We start from the raw sequence: 10,149 nt of genomic DNA, 5'->3' as shown, positions 1-10,149 counted from the left end.
TGTTTTAAAGGCCTGTGTTATCCTCTCAGAGAGCCTGGTGACTTCTAGCTCGTCTCTCAGCAACAGGCAGAGGAGCAGTGGACAGAGGAGGCCAGTGAAGCTATTTACATGCTGTAAACCCCCTCCTCACTCAATAGAGACTGAGACAGTTAAAACTACTCAGGCAGGTTACTGCTACAAGGGCCTCCCCAGTCCCTGGGCTCCCTACTCCCAGTCCTAAATCAGAGCACAAAGGATTTGGGCTGTCAGTGTTGTGTGAACTATGGTAGCCCTGGCTTATCTTTTGAACTTTAAAGAGTTTGGGTGAAGAAGTCAGCCAAGACAAAGGACTATTTTTGTGAGCGAAAGTGCCCTCTCTAAAAGGTTTTTGTGAGCATTCTTAAAAAGTTAAACTTGACAATACAGTAATTTTTTCAGCAGACTCTTAGAGAGGACACTTTCGCTCACAAAAAAGTCTAGTCCAATCATCTAGTCCTTTACAAAGCTTTGCTGAAACGTTGTGACGCACACGCAGCCCTGCAAAAATAAAGGCTTTTCAACGAGGGACGCCATTGGTGTTGCCTGGCAACCCAACAGATCGAGCTGTGGCCGAGACTCATCATTAACTTTCTGGACAGGAGACATTTCCATGGCAACATGATCTCTCTTTCTCACACCCGAACACAGCTTTGGTGGGAGGATAGAATGAGATCAAATGTAGCTCATTTTAGTTAACAAGGAGCTGAGAGCAATATCAAATGCTACTGTTTAGAGCACCTTCTAAATTGCAACTTTTTCTCTAAATCAAGAGAACAACTGTATACGAATCTTTATTTTTATGTGCACATGCACTGTTAGAGCAGAGACACAATAGACAAGTTCAATTGACTTCAACCTCCCAATTGTCCAACTATACTTATCTTGAGTGAGCACAGCCCACTGTGCACACGTCTTTTCAACATGGAAATGTTGGTAATATTTGGTTGAGACGTTGATCAATGAGATTTAAACCTTTGATTCACCCGCCCAAAAAGACAGCCAACAGTTATGGTTTTATTTTGATACTATCGAGTTTGGAAACTATACTCAACTAATAATCAACTACGTTTAAATATTGGAGTGAAGTTCAGAACACATCGTGACCTGATTTGACCAAAACACACCATGAATTCAACAGGGATTATCACCAATCATGAAGTGTGTTGATTAGATGTTTAGAAGTAGTTGCCATTTTGTGATGTAAGCTTCTTTACATTAAATGAGGATAAGAATATGAAAACAAACTGGATCAACCAGGACTTTCTGTTGTTGCACACTTGAAAAGCACCCTGATATGTATAATACAATTCTACTCATGTTGCAAAATTCTACTCATGGTGCAAAATGTATCTTCCAGACTTAGGGTCTATACTACTGTTGGCTATTGTCATTCTGTGTAACACAATTAGAGCAGTAACTTGGAACAGCATTGTATAAACCTTTGTCCATGTCAAAACTGTTAAGCAAACAAAGTCAAGAATGGTTGAAATGAAAATGTACTGCAAGACAAAATAGATGTACAAGCCAATTTTTTTGAAACAAAGGCAAAAAATTCATTTCTGGCACAGGCTTCGGGAAACACAAATTAGATATACAATAAACAAAAAAAAGGCGTGGTCAGAACAGGCTTTTAATTTCTTAAGGCAGGTTGACATTGCCTGTAGTATTTCTGCCCCTGTAGCCTTTGATTCGCCAAGACTCAAACCTGCTTAAAAGGGGAAATAGAAGATATTATCTAGAGAAGCTTTTCAAATGTCATGTAAAATGTCATGATTTGGACTCCACTGTAGACATAATCACGCTGTAAAGGTTGGAGTCCTCAAAAGCCCTCTTCTCTTGGTTTACCATTCATATTCATCGTTGACATGAGGCCGTTTCTCCGGGTTCTGTATAGATCACAAAATATGTACTTTACAAGCAACACACCATGACCTCATTTAAAGGTGAAACAAATATGGTAATAGTTTACGGGTGCATTGCTTTCTTCACCCAGTATGGGATGTCTTGCCCCTCAGCTTTGAGATCTGAGATATCTGTCATTTTACACATGCACAGGATTTTTCCATCCAGTACTACATGGCAATATGTCATTCAACTCATACCAATGAAAATCATTCCCCATTAGCTGTTCTTTCATCTTGAATGAGTCTTCCTCCGTCTCATTCAGGTTGAAGTCGAATTTCCCCTCACCACCAATACTTGGTGGCTTGCAGGGTTTTTTAGCTTTTGCTTCTTAGTGGCACTGGCACAGGTTCTGGCGCTTGGGAGCAGAATTTAGTGGGAGTTGGGTAGGCCTACACTTTATGCATTTTTTTCTCTAAACACATTTGTAAGCCAACCTAAAAGGCAATCTAAACACAATCTAATTTCTTACTAACGTTAAAGCCAAAATTCTAAATGGAGAGTTTCATACTTGCGTCTCACAGGAAAGTGTCTGATCCTTTGCAGTGATATGGTGAGGGCAATCCCTCAGTTAAGAAGGCAGAAGGAGAATTCGAACCCTCGTGCTCCAGGGTTAAGCCATCTGAGAAACCAAGATGATTCTCTGCAATAAAAGATTGGACAACATCATGCCAACTGTTTTTACAATTAGAATACCTGTCTCAATAATAAAGAGTTGAGTTACATTGTGACGGATGCTGCATTTTAGCTTTTTGCTTCTTGGTAGCAGTGGCACAGGTTTTCTGGTGCTTCTGGGCATATTTTGGTGGGGGTTTGTGTAGACCTTTGCCTGAAAATAAACATAAAAGTGTAAAATAACATCCAGCCTTTTTCTACACACATTTGTCATTTGTTTACGTTTTATTGAAGTGGAAGAAGAACTTTACCTCAACACATTACCAAACTTTAAACTCAAATTCTAAAACATGCCAAAGTTCACCTCTCAAGCCCCTACTCCCTAGCTTCGAAATCCAGACTGATTTCAGTTCAGTTTCACATTTGTTTCACTACACTAACAATGGTGAAACATGGAGTGATTCCGTCTGGGTTGAGGCTACCTTCCCACTAGCCACACTCGTCAATTTGAAAGGATCAGTTAAAGTAATACAGTAAATGGTCCTCCCAGTCGATCAAAAGGCAAGGTGGTTGTTCGGTGGCTAGGGTTTAAATGACTTGGAGGCAGTAGTGGCTTGAGGTGGGAGATTACATTCCTCATGCGATTCTAAACACACAACAATATACAGAATAAAACCATGCCAAGTGAATTGAATGTACACAAACTGTCAATGTGTGTTTAAACATACCAGTTATACATTATTTGAATGTAATTCTCCTTCTGTTTCTCTTGGAGTTCTCCTCCGCTTCACTGGCTTCGGTAATTGACATCTTCACAATACTGTTTTGATTCTGAATGGTAGGGTGAGGGTTCGAACAATTTAACAGGCGTCTTTAACAACCAGCAGTTTCTTATTGCATTTTCAGGTATAATGTATCTGCTATTTACCTGATGTCCGTTTTATCCTCAGAAGCTGAAATGACTTCAATTTCAGAGGTGAGGACCAATCCTTTATTGCTTTGTAATATTTATTTGGGGGCCTTCACACAGTTTGGTATTTGTTCCAGTGCTTTGGAATAACACATTTGACTTCCTTCTTATTTTCCATCCACACTGCTCTGGCCCACATCTTCTGAGATTAGAACCTTTGGAAATAGATATTATTAGACAATATAATATAAGCCATAATTGCAAACCAAACTATTCCAATAGATCTGATCTTACTTGGCAAAACTGTGCAACAGAGGGATCCGTATGTATTGCCTTGCTGATGAGGTTCTCGGGAGAAATCATTTATCTTTTGCATTTGTGGATATTTTGAATACCTGCAATTTTGAAGGCTTTGGAGGCGCATGAAAGAAAGAAGTTGTCAGTTTGAGTATGGTGAATGACATCACAAACAAGGTTTCCATTGTTTCTTATTTCTTTGGACAAATCGACAGTATTTGTCCTGGAGGAAGCAAGCATCTCACATGTTATTCTTGATGTGTGGTTGGATGTTCTTGTCGGTGTGTTTCACTTGGCTTGATTCAGACAGTCGCCTCAGCGGGCTTTTGATGGCACATTTAAGCCACTGAAAATGGCTTTCAAACTCAAAGCAACTAAGGTCATTGAGTGAGCAGTTGTGAAATGCAACATCTGCCGAGTGAGTGAGACCATGTACATTGTACACTGCAAATGTATCACCATTGACACTCTTGCTCATGTCAACAAAGTGCATCAGCAGCTGTTTTGCGTAATCGAGATAATGCCTCCTCCTGTCATCATCTGAATCTATCTAAATTGACATGGCTACGCTGAGGGACATAAAGTGGTGATCGAGGTTAGTATAGTAAACCAAAACTGAAACTAAAATAAAAACTAAAATTGGAAAAAATTATTTAGAATGACTGAAAAAACTACAACTATTATCTTTGACTACAAAACTACCTCAAATAAAATAAAAATCACTTTGGGCTAAAATCAAACAGGGTTAAGCTTTTTTTTTATTGCATTTTTCAGCTTCTGAATCTGGCAGTTTAATACTGACAGTAGATGCCAATGTTTCAAATAGGCCTAGCTTGTGCATCACTATTACCAGCTACCAGGGAAGAAATCCATGGGTGAGCACAGAGCATGATTGGGCCATGCTAGAACAGCTTGTGAAGTTGCTGAAGATATTCACAATCCATACCAATTTACATTTTTGTCATTTAGCAGACCCTTCTAGCCAGAGTGACTTACAAGAGCAATTAGGGTTAAGTGCCTTGCTCAAGGGCACATCAACAGATTTTTCACCTAGTTGGCTTGGGGATTTGAACCAGCTACCTTTCGGTTACCCAACACTCTTAACCGCTAGGCTACCTGCCGCCCTAAACTGACAGCATGACGAGCTTCAAGCAGCCAGTCACTGTCTGATGTGTTGCCATGCCGTCTCAACCTTGAGGCACATTTGCGGTCAACTACTGTTCCAAAACAGTTGGCACAGGTCCTCCTGAAGACACTGCGTGAGCGCTTTGCATGCTTACTGTATCCTCTGGCAGCCAACTTCCTTCCAACCCCTGCAGCAGGTTGTCTGATGGATCCAAGTGTGTTTATGGCACTTCGCTCAACAGATATGGAGCCACTGATGAGGGAAGTAGAGTCATTTGTACTTGCAAATCAGAGTAGAGCCGTGGAGCGGCAGGACCCCAGGAAGATGCCAGCGTGATTTATCCAGCAAGCATCTTGACCACAGTGCTACAGAAATATAGCGTCCTCGCATCGAAGATTGTGTCTGAGGTCACTGTCCAGGCAGAAGGGTCAACCTCGCAGGGCATTAAGTGCCCCATGTGAGCTGCAGAAATACCCGGAAGAGGTAAAGTGGAGAATGTTTACAGAGTCATTCTCCAGCTCTGGCAGGCAAGGATGGCTGTTTACAGTGGCAGAGCCCTACCTGTTTAGCTTAACATTTTTATTATTTATTTTTTGCCTGCTTTGCATGTTATTTTGGCATTAATACGTGTCACATATCAGTTTGCAAACTATGTAAAAAAAAAAGTTAATAATGCCGCATACAAACATGGTCTCTTTTTTGTTTTCTTGAGTAAGACAGCTCCAAAATGCAGGGGTTTCAGCCTAGCTCAGTGCTTTCTGTGGTGGTGGGGCAGCCAGCAGAAAATACAGAGCGTAGGGGTTGGTAATGTTCTCTAGTTGTGCCGTGATTGGCTCAGTGTTCTGCCATAGACTTACACTAGAAGTGCTCATCCAAGAAGGCTCAAGGTCATTGGCCACAGATAAAATGAGGCAAATAACGTTATATCTACTGATCATGTCAACATCATACTTTCAAAATCTTAGCTAGCAAGCTAGACAACAGTTATTATCATGAATCAGGTTGACAATCTACTGGCAAATCCTTTGTCAATCCTTGTCATATGAAGAGAAATTATAAATAAAATGTATTGGTGCTCATTAGCCATTGGACATAAACATTACACAACAAGTTGTAAATCGCAAATTCAACAATGAGTGCTGAGACGCGACTGCAGCCTTGGGTTCGATCCCAGGCTGTGTCACAGCATTGTCTGGGTTAGGGGATGTAAGGACCGACGCCGGAGATGAGAAGCAGGTATGGGGAGTCAAACATTTAATCAGAAACAGGCATGAAACAAGACATGAACAGCGTCAGCACACGGGTATACAAGGACATATGACAATCAATACTGAGGCAGGGAACAGAGTGGGGAACCAGACAGATATAGGGGAGGTAATGACAGAGGTGATTGAGTCCAGGTGAGTCCAATAATCGCTGAAGCGTGTGACGGGGGGAAGGCAGGTGTGTGTAATGCTGGGGAGCCAGCGCCAGGGAGAGGGAGCGGGAGCGGGAGCAGGCGTGACAGGGGAGGGTTTGGCCGGCTGGGATTTAAGTAGCCCTTTGGACCTAGACTTGGTGCTCCGGTATCGCTTCCTTGTGCGATAGCAGAGTGAACAGTCTTTGACTTGGGGGACTGGAGTCTTTTACTATTTTTTGGGCCTTCCTCTGACACCGCCTAGTATATAGGTCTTGGATGGCAGGAAGCTTGGCCCCAGTGATGTACTAGGCCGTACGCACTACCCTCTGTAGCGCCTTACGGTCGTGTGCTCTTCAACTGTACTGAGTAGAAGGCAGACAGCGTGTATGGCGTTGTGTGTGAGTGGTTTGCTGATGTCAATGTTGTGAACAGAGTGCCCCATGGTGGCGGTGTGGTTATGGTATGGGCAGGCATAAGCTATGGACAAGGAAGACAATTGCATTTTATTGATGGCAATTTGAATGCACAGAGATACAGTGACGAGATTCTGAGGCCCATTGTCATGTCATTCATCCGCAACCATCACCTCATGTTTCACCATGATAAAGCACGGCCCCATGTCACAAGGATCTGTACACAATTCATGGAAGCTGAAAATGTCCCAGTTCTTCCGTGGCCTGCATACTGACCAGACATGTCCCCCATTGAGCCTGTTTGGGATGCTCTGGATCGACTTGTACGACAGCGTGTTCCAGTTCCCGCCAATATCCAGCAACTTCGCACAGCCATTGAAGAGGAGTTGGACAGCATTCCACAGGGCACAATCAACAGTCTGATCATCTCTGCATGAGGCAAATGGTGGTCATACCAGATACTGACTGGTTTTCTGATCCACGCCCCTACCTTTTTTTTTAAGGTATCTGTGACCAACAAATGCATATCTGTATTCCCAGTCATGTGAAATCCGTAGATTAGGGCCTAAATAATTTATTTTAATTGACAGATTTCCTAAATGAACTGCACCTCAGTAAAATCTTTGAAATTGTTGCATTTATATTTTTGTTCAGTGTACGTTTCTCTTTATTTACACTACCGTTCAAAAGTTTGGGGTCACTTAGAAATATCCTTGTTTTTGAAAGAAAAGCAAATTTTTCGCCTGTTAAAGTAACATCAAATTGATCAGAAATACAGTGTAGACATTGTTAATGTTGTAAATGACTATTGTAGCAGGAAGCTTGGCCCCAGTGAGGGTACTGGGCCGTTCGCACTACCTTCTGTAGTGCCTTGCGGTCGGAGGCCGAGCAGTTGCCATACCAGGCAGTGATGCAACTAGTCAGGATGCTCTCGATGGTGCAGCTGTAGAACCTATTTAGGATCTGAGGACCCATGCCAAATATTTTCAGTCTCCTGAGGGGGAATAGGTTTTGTCGTGCCCTCTTCACGACTGCCCTCTTCACGACTGCTGCCTTTAATTACTTGTTACTTTAATTTCTTATTCTTATCCATTTTTTTTTTTAAATGCATTGTTGGTTAGGGGCTCGTAAGTAAGTATTTCACTGTAAGGTCTACACCTGTTGTATTCGGTGCATGTGACTAATAAAATTGGATTTGATTTAATATTGAGTTGCACCCCCTTTTGAATTCTGAACAGCTGAAATTCATTGGAGCATGGATTCTACAAGGTGTCGAAAGCGTTCCACAGGGATGCTGGCCCATGTTGACGCCAATGCTTCCCACTGTTGTGTCAAGTTGGCTGCTAGTGGATCTCTAGCTCGTTCCTTCTCATCCCACAGATGCTCAGTTGGATTGAGATCTGGTGACTGGGTAGGCCACCGCACTAAGCTGAATTCACTGTCATGTTTGTGGAACCATTCCTGGACTATCCTAGCCGTTGTGCCATGGGGCATTATCCTGCTGAAGAAATCCATTCGCAGATGGATACACTGCTGCTATGAAGGGATGCACTGTCACGACTCCTACCGAAGGTAGCTCCCCTTCCTGCTCGGGTGGTGCTCGGTGGTCGTCGTCACCGGCCTACTAGCTGCCACTGATTCCCTTTTTCCCCCTTTCTGTTTATTGTTTGAACCTGTTTTGTGTTGGGCTGATTGGCCGGGTTATTTTAGCCAGTAGGCCCGCCTGCTCTGTGTGCGGGATTGTTTTGTGTATTTGCGTCTGTGCACGCTCGTGTTTGAGGTGCTTTGTACGTGGGTTTCCTCGGACTGTTTCAGTCCCCAGTGTTTGGGGCATTTTGTTTTTGTGTGCTCCCTGTATCTCCGTGGGGGGGCTTGTGTTCGCCGTGTGTGACATTAAAGCACTACCCTGTACTCTCTGCTTCCTGCGCCTGACTTCGCACCCACTATGCCCAGAGCCTTACATGCACCTAATTGGCGATGATGTTCAGATATCCTGTGGCATTCAAACGTTTCTCCACTTTTATCAAGGGGCCCAATGTATGCCATGAAAATACACCCCACACCATCCCACCACCACCAGTCTGAAATGTTGACACGCGGCATGATGGCTGCGTGAACTCATGTGGTTTTCTCCATACCCTCCCATCAGTGTGAAACAGCAGGAACTGGGATTGATCAGACCAGGCAATGTTTTTCCAGTTCTCCAGTGTCCAGTGTTTTCGTTACTTAGCCCACTGCAACTGCAGTTTCTTGTTTTTTGCTGAAAGAAGTGGAAGTCAGTAAGGCCGTCGGCTGCCATACCCCATTCGTGTCAAGGTACGACGAGTTGTGGATTATTTTATGGGTCTTTGGGCACCAATGTTGTATTGGACTGTAAGTTGACGTACTGGACTGTAAGTTGACTAACTGTAGCCCATCTTTTGCTCTGCAAAATTTGTGTCAGCCTCCTTTGTCCTCTTTCATCAATTACCCATTTTCGACGACTGGCCTGCTGTTGGCTGGATGTCCTTTGGGTGGTGGACCATTCTTGATACGCATGGGAAACTGTTGAGCGTGAAAAATCCAGCAGCGTTGCAGTTCTTGACACACTCAAACAGGTGCGCCTTGCACCTACTAGCATACCACGTTCAAAGGCACTTAAATATTTTGTCTTGCCAATTCACCCTCCGAATGGCACACATACACAATCCATGTCTCAATTGTCTCAAGGCTTAAAAATCCATCTTTAACCTGTCACCTCCCCTTTATCTACACTGATTGAAGTGAATCTAACAAGTGACATCAATAAGGGATCATTCCTTTCACCTGGATTCACCTGGTTGTCTATGTCATGGAAAGAGCAGGTGTTCCTAATGTTTTGTACACTATTGAATATAGGATGAAAACAGACCATGAATAAACAGTGAGTATAAGCAAAAATGTCATAATGAAAATGTGACATGGATCTGATGTTGCATGTTCAAGGTATTTACAACACCACATGACATGAATTGTGTTGCAGTTTCCACGTAGATTCTATGTGAGATTTTTAGCAGAATTTTTCAACCAAATTTGAAATGAGATTGATGTAACAACCTGTTAGTCAGGTTAAGTCATTGTATTTAAATTGAAGTTTTACCCTAATTTCAGTGGGAACCTAGAACTCTTCTTCCTAGGCTACTGAATCCACTAGGCCACATCTCTACATCCTGATTTAAACAGGTCCGAGCTTCATTTTAGAGAGGACCTTTCCAAGAACTTAAGGTTTGGTTTGTATTTGTACTTAAGAACTTAAGAACTTTGGTTTGTATTTGTACCAAATGTGTAATTTAGCTGGTGTAATTTAGCTGGGGGAATGTGTGTGTGTGTGTGTGTGTGTGTGTGTGTGTGTGTGTGTGTGTGTGTGTGTGTGTGTGTGTGTGTGTGTGTGTGTTCATGTGTGTATTTAACATTCCAGACAGCATAGCAATGGTGAGAGACATACCCATGG

This window comes from Salmo salar, chromosome ssa28, assembly GCF_905237065.1.
Source record: "Salmo salar chromosome ssa28, Ssal_v3.1, whole genome shotgun sequence".
Taxonomy (NCBI): Eukaryota; Metazoa; Chordata; class Actinopteri; order Salmoniformes; family Salmonidae; genus Salmo; species Salmo salar.
This window is presented reverse-complemented; position numbering follows the sequence as displayed.